Here is a 7,379-nt window from a genome sequence, read left to right as displayed (position 1 = left end):
GGTTCAGCACAGTGAAGTGCAGAGAAACGGCATCAGCCTCAGATGGGCACCCTCCTCCTCAGTGTACCTTTCACATTTACTTTCTTTCAGCTGGAGAGGGGCACTTCAGTTCAAAGTTGGAAGTCCTCCCAGGAGCATCCTTGAATGCTCTGGCTGCTATTTGATAAGGGGGATTGAGGGAAACCCACAGAACAATAAAAAAAGATCAGAAGCTACTGACCTACTGAAAGGTGTTGATACTTAATACTGTCATCAACTGAGGTTACACCTGATGACCTCTGGAGATCCCTTCCAACCAATACCATTATGGCTATATCTTATTAAGGCCACCTGAAATGTTAGAAGGGAGGTCCTGGAGAATCGACATCAAATTTTTCTAAGACAATTTTCTAAGACACCAAACTATGTTTTCAGCTGTACCACAAGTCTCTCCAAGAGATGCTAGAGATCCACAACCAGACGAACTGGCTCCACGCACCCATGGAGGATGGTTTCATAACTTGCTGGAGCCAGTCTAATTCTCATGAGGGATGATCCCACATTGCTGCCTACCCCAACAGTCCCACCACCTTCGTCCAGCTAACACTTGTGCTTTCAGGTGTTCACAAGGTGGATGAATGAGTTTGTTGTCGTATTACTGTGTTAATATTTGGGAAGATCAACTCCCTCACCTGCTTCATTGTACAGAGGTGCAACCCTACCAGCAGGACAAAGCACACAGGAGGAACACCGTGCCAGAAGCAGGCAAGGCAAGGACCTCTCCTTTCCGTGGCGTCACAGTCTTGGATCAGGGCAATCTCCAGTGTGACGCTGGACCACTTCCAGCACTCACACCACCAGTTCGCTGAGGGAGCTGCTCCCTCTGCCCTGCCTAGGATGCTGCGTGCATCTGCAAGTTTAAAAGCAGTCTAGTCAGTTATTTCAGCAGCTCCTGTGTACGCTCATGCATGTACTTCTTCCTTTCAGCCAGTTATGTCTGCTACCTTTCGTTTTTTTCTTTTTTCCTTGACCACACCTTACAGACTCAAAGTCTGGTTTGCGATTTAAAAAAAAAAAAATCCCAGCTTCTTATTAGCTTTAAACCTTAGGAGTGGTAGCAGAAGAGACCATACATGTTTCTACCTCAGTGTGAGCTATTTTAATATATATAAAAAAAGATATTTAAGTGTCAAAGATGTGGGCAAGCATTCGTGGTATTTCCTACCATGACAAGATGGGTTTTACACACCTGAATATCTTGAGTCTTACCTATCTTTTGAAAGGTTTGAAGTTCAACCCACCCAGGAGCATGGTACATTTACAGATTATGGGTTTGTATGGGTTTTTTTCTAAGCTAAATAGTAGTAGACATTCTCACATTTTCTCTCCCTGACAGTATTCGAAGTCTTGTCTCCATGGTCACAGTACAAGTCAAATGGGGAAACAGTTTCTTCCAAACCCTTTGCCATCCCCAAACGCCCCCCAAACTCTTCCCCTCGGTCTGACCTCAAGGCAGAGGTTATCACTGTTTGTGCCTGAGGTCTCCTGGCTGCCTTTTCTGCCTGCTGCATTTCTGCCCTCCCCCTCGCAGACCGCGGCAGCTCTGGAGAAGAGCAAACTGTAAACCCTCAGCAGTGGGACTGGTGAGCAGCCTCGCCTTGCCGGCTTTCATGCAGAGCGGGTGGCTCTGCCCCCAAGAGGGCTCGATTCCCTTGCATATTTACCTTGCAGGAGACGCAGCCGTTGGGCAGAAAACTTCAATCAAGCTTAGAAATGCCGGTGAGCCATCGCCCGCTGCCTCTGTGAAGTACAAAGCAGAGCAGGCTGGGGGTAAACCCTTGGGGCAGAAAGGAGAGGAAGTCAAAAAATTAAGAGAATATGGGTAGGACTATGAGTAAAGCCTTTCCCAGTGAGTTTGGAAAGCCACCCAGTTGTTTATTTGTCATCGATACTGTGTAGGTTTCTCCCTAGGTGTGGGCATGGAGCATTTATTTATGTAAGGGGAGCTGTCCTAACTCTGCCCTTCTATTTCCTAGGGTTTCAGGAATCTGTCTGCTTTCCCTCTTTAAGCATTGCTGAAACACACGGGTTGTGCTGTGGTGTGACCTCCCCCGGCCAGTGCCAACCCTCAAGTCTTCTTCCTCAGGAGAAGCGAGAGCTCTTTCGGTTCTGAGTGCCGGGCTTTCTTCAGCGCGGGGGCAACGCTTTATTCCCCTCCCCAGCTCACGAACAAGCCCTGCTGACTGCAGGGTGTGTCTTGTGCCCAAGGGAAAGGGATTTACATCAGTCTCCATTCCCCCTGGAGCCATTCAGCTGAGGGATCCCTGCCAGGGCGTAACCTCCTCGCCCCCCCGCATACTGGGGGGTACCCCTGCAGTTACCCCCGCCACCAACAGCCTCTGTCTGGTTTAGAGTGGTTTTCAGTGGCGAGCCCTCTCCCTGCCTCTCAAGAGCCCAAAGGCAAGGCAAGTCCGTTCAGTAGGGCTGCCCTGACTGGGGGTTTCAGCCTGTTTTGTGAGCGATCCCACGTTAATCGCCAGCCTTTGCTTCTGGGAAGGATCCCCAACACCTCAGCGCCAACACACCCTGCTTATGCATCCCTTGCTGGGGCTACGTCTGGGCTCTCTGCGGCTGGGACGTCTTCAGACAACAAGAGCTGAACCAGCGTGCAGTTCTTTATGGCCCGCTGGTGTTTCACCCAATAGAAATTCTGTTAACCACCTGCAGTTTTCAGATTTTCACAACTTCCAAGACCTCTATTCATGGTGCTGGTAAACCAGAATTGTGCAAGGTTTGCTGTTTGGACATCATCTCCTGTGGTGGCAGCCCAATTGCTCCAGACCGGGCTGTTGTGAGGCACATGCTGTGTTTGCCCAATGCCTTTCCACCGAGCGATTTTCTTTAGATTTCCCTACGCCCCTTCTTTTTTTTGAGAACACGCACTTCTTTGGATTCAATATCCAGTTGACATTTATATGTCCATTGCTCGTCTTTCTGAAGTGATCCATGTAGAAGCTTTAGATGAAATCCCATTGTTCAAAGCTTATTTCTGGTGCACACATGTGTACACAAGGTAAGAGAAACCCAGTAATACAAAAATAAGTCAAGTATGACAGAGCAACCCTGCAAGCCAAAAGCTATCTTTTATTGCTTTCAAAGCAGAAAAAGTCCCAGAGAAGTATTTATCCCTGTCTCTCGAGTCCATTTCCACTTGCCAACACACACTTTAAATGCCACTGTATTAATAAATAATAAAAAGAAAGAATCCCATGAGTTCACATGGCATGCTGGGCTCATCTATTTGTACCAACGTATAAAAATCACCTATGAAGCAACCAAAGTTTTCTGCTGCCCATCCGGACTTTGGTGCAACTCGCTTTCCCACCCCCTCCCTCTCCCCCAGTGCACAAGAAGGGGAGGCTGGTAAGACCTCCGCTGTGCTTTCCCAGTGCCTTTTCCCAGCGGCCACAAAGCCCCAGCACCGCTGTGGGAGGGATACGGACCGGGCACTCGTACTGCTGCCTGCTTCGCTGCCGGCCGAGGAGAACCTCTCCTGCTCTTCAACTGTGGGTTCAACCAAACCATTTGCAGCAACATCCTCCTAAAAGACAGACTGTGACTTAAAGACGTGCTTTCTCCCTGCTCGAGTGGTTTGGTCCCCACCAGGCTTTTGCTCAGCCATTGCTGAGGGTTTTGCTTTGTGTTTGGGCTCTTGTTGCCTCCCAGAGAGGCTCGCAAAACAGAGAGGGGCGAGCTCCTCTTTCTGCATTTGAATTTTAGCAGCTCAAATCTCCACAAGGCATTTCAGGAGAGCTTTCGGCCATTCCCCACCTCTCCCTCGCTGGAAAGCAGCCATGGCTGCTAAGGCAGCAGGTACAGTCCCTGCCCCGAGGAGGAAAGGGAAGGAAACCAGACAGCTCACCCTTGGCTCTGCAAGATACATTTTGACGTGGCCCACATTTGAGTGGGAAGCTCCCGCAAGCTCAGTTTGCGAAACACGTCCCATCCCTGGACTTTTCTCCACGTCCCATCTTCCTCACCCAAGTTTCATGCTCAACTTCTTGAGCTTGATTATCTGTCTCATGTTGAGAAAAGATATCCCAGAGCATCTCTAAAAGCCTCTTGCTACATATCCAGGGCCAGATGCAACCTGCAGGCGGCCTCAAACCTGGCAGGGAGCCAGGGCACACGGGGAAATCGGGCTGGCACCCGCACAGGCGGCAGGGATGTAACCAGGAGGGGGCCATCACCAGATTAACAACAGTAGCTCACATCGCAGCTTCCAGTCCTCCGCTGTCTTTCCGTAGCCTCCTCTGCCTTCAGGGTGCAGAGAACGGGGCACGCACCCTATAGCACCCACTAGCAAAAGGTCGAAGTATAAATAATCCCTTCTGGGCTTTAGTTGCTTTTGGCTCCTCCTTCTCCTGAACCCTGGTCCCTAGAGAGACCCAACTCCCCTGCGCCAACCTTCTGTGTCCCCAGTCCTGTTCACAGCACCAGACTCCTGAATTAAAGGAATTTAATTTCCTAGCTGAGCTGCCCTTCCACGTGGGGTCTGACTAACCCTCCTCCTTTCCGCCCTGGCATCCCTGTAGCCCCCACCCTCACGCAGCAGGAGATCAAGGTCCATGCATGTCCCGATTCAGTGCAGGCTGGACAGGCAAGGGTCAGCCCTCAGGGTTTATCCAAACCTGACCACACCGGGTACAGAGAGGAAAGTAACTCCCTATATCTTTCTCAGAGCGGGCTGCAGCTTCTCGCCTTCATTATGTGTTATTCCTGTCATCAGCAAAAAAACATGCAGGAAAACAGCCGAGCATAACTTTTCAAATGTGCCTGGTAAGAATACCTCATGATTTAAAGCCTTGGCACCACACTCGGCACAGGCGAGCGCTTTCACTGCGACTGTTTGAATTACCCCCATCTATTTCGGAGGGAGGCCGGGGAGACCAGTCCTGCCCTGAAGCTGGCCATGAGTAAGTAAGTGCTTTGCTGAACCCAGGCCAAAGTTTCCCTAGAAGAAAAAGGCAGAGCTTGTAGAAGCATGGAAAAAAAAATAAAATCTTGTCCATTCTCTTTTCATAAGGCATGGAAACGAGGAAGAAATCAACAGTAAATTAGCTGGAGATGAACATTTGGATTCAGATTTCATAAGCTTGCACATCCGGCTGATAACAAGGCGTGATTTATTGCAAGGTCTAACGAGCTGTATGGGCCTCTCTTGGGTCCCTCTCCCCCCCGTCCCCAGTCGCTTCGTTGCCTGTTTTAATTTCATAATGGACAGTTCACATTTTCTACAGACACTGATGGGATCTATTTTCTCTCGTGGGAGTTTGCTCCACCACCGTGTTTGGTAACCGAAGATATGAGAAGGAAGCAGCCTTTAGCAGAAGACTGATGGTGCGGCCCTGGGTGCGATCTGCTGGGATGGGCTCGGCAACGCCGCAGAGAGCAGCCGTCTGCCTTGACGGGGAAGATTTTTTGTTTACCCCAAAGGATGGCAAAGCGTTTCTAAAAAGACACTCTTCCATATTAACGAAATAGCTTGCAGTAAGTTTGCTTGAAAGCTGAGCTGGGCCCCAGGCATCTGACGGTGACACTGGGGGGGGGTGGCAGTGCCGGACCCGGGATGCAGGGGCCCCCCCTTCCTTCCCAGCAACTCTGCACCCCTAAATAGTGTGATTTTTAAGTCTCATGTTGTACAAGTTGCCCAAAAGGCAGTCGCCAGCCTCCTGAGAGGGGACACAGGTGGGGTGAGATTCTTGTCCCTTGTCAGGCGCCCGAGAGTGCAGAAAAGCAAAGGTAACTCCAGGGAAACCTCAGGTATGTTCTTGTTTACTCCTAGCGAAAATTCAGCTGGTGGCGTTAGGTGTGCGGTGAGAAATTAAGCAGCCGTGTGTTTCACGGGGTAGCTAGAGCTGAATGTACTCAGCTACTGCTCGAGCGCCCCCAGCTACAGGCTGTGGAAGAGATACATGAATAATTCATATACTTTTAATTAAACGGTAGTATCTTTCAATATATTGCATTTTTTGTAATTACATTTATCTCTTCACACTCTTTGACTGACTGAAGCATCACTTTTTTTTCTTCTCTCAGTTACAATATGAGCATAAACAACGGTAAGTGAACTTTAGGACTAGACCTGCCACAGGAGACCCAGAGCTGCGCCAGGCTCTCCCCACTGGAGACAGCAGCACCAGAACAGGATGGCCAAGAGCCGCTCAGGGAGGTAGGAGCTGCCCTGAGCTAGCCCACAGCTTCAGGGGGCAAGTCCCGCATATCCTAAAGCTCCTCTCTGGGGCTCGGGTGCAATGCCCTTACAAGGGTTTGCAAGCAAGCAAAGCTGTCCTGCAAGAGCCTTGTTCAAGCAGAGGCTGCCACGCAGCCAGGGCATGACCAGGCCGGTGGGGACAGCGGCTCGGGGCTGGCAGAGGTGGCCCTCAGAGATCTGCTGAGCTGTCTTAGTGTTGCAGAAGGATTTCTTTCAGGAGTAGGGTGTCCCTAGAAAGTGGGGCCTGGAGCTTTTGCCACTCAATTAATAGGTAATGCACACAGCTAGGAAGCTGCTGAGATGTACCAAGGCAGGCTCTTCCCTGCCAAATTTGTGCTGAGCTCCCCAGGGACTTACGACAGGACCCAACAGATGCAGCGAAGGCAGCAGCTTACCTGCACCTCCCAGTGTTTGCGTCTGCTGAGCTGGGCAGGGGATGAAGCAGCAGCTAGGGGGACAGCCCTCGCGTGGGGAGATGTTCCAAGCCACCGGGGATGGGACACAGGACCAGGCAGTGCAGGAGCTCAAGTCACTGCGCTAACGCAGCTTTTACAGAGAGTGAACCAAGCCCATCTTTCTGGGCAAGGATGGGAGATGGAAATCCCACAAGTGGAAAAAGCATGCAACTTGCTTGGAAAAACCCTTCTGACTGTCAGAAGAAGGTTTTTGCCCCCATCCAGGAAAGTATTTAACAATTCTGGATTGTTAGATACTGCTCTGTCAGGTCTGGGGTTTGTTTTGTTTTTCTTAGTGCACACACACACAAAAGAAAAAAAAAAACAATTAAAAGAGTTTCACTAAGACTTAATGGTATGTTTCTCCTGTGAGACCAGGTGGGCAAACTCAGAAGTTTGTTACTGATTTCATTGCCAGAGCAGTAGTTTGGGTTTGGCAGGTGAGAGGTTCTACACCTAAAAAAAGGAGGAGAAAGAAAAAAACAAAAGAAGAAAAAGAAAAAAGAAGGGGAAAAAAAGAGATAGGGGAAAAGAAGAAAAGGACCCCACTTGGGCTGCCCTCCTGATTTATTACCACATAATATGTAGCAAGATTAATTCCAGCTGTGTCTCTTTGGGAAGAAAGCACTTACATTAGAGCACCTGAAGGGGATTAATGAGTTGGCAGTTTG

Source organism: Egretta garzetta, unplaced genomic scaffold (genome assembly GCF_000687185.1).
Source record: "Egretta garzetta isolate BGI_Z169 unplaced genomic scaffold, ASM68718v1 scaffold405, whole genome shotgun sequence".
Classification (NCBI taxonomy): domain Eukaryota; kingdom Metazoa; phylum Chordata; class Aves; order Pelecaniformes; family Ardeidae; genus Egretta; species Egretta garzetta.
Note: the sequence above shows the minus strand (reverse complement) of the source record.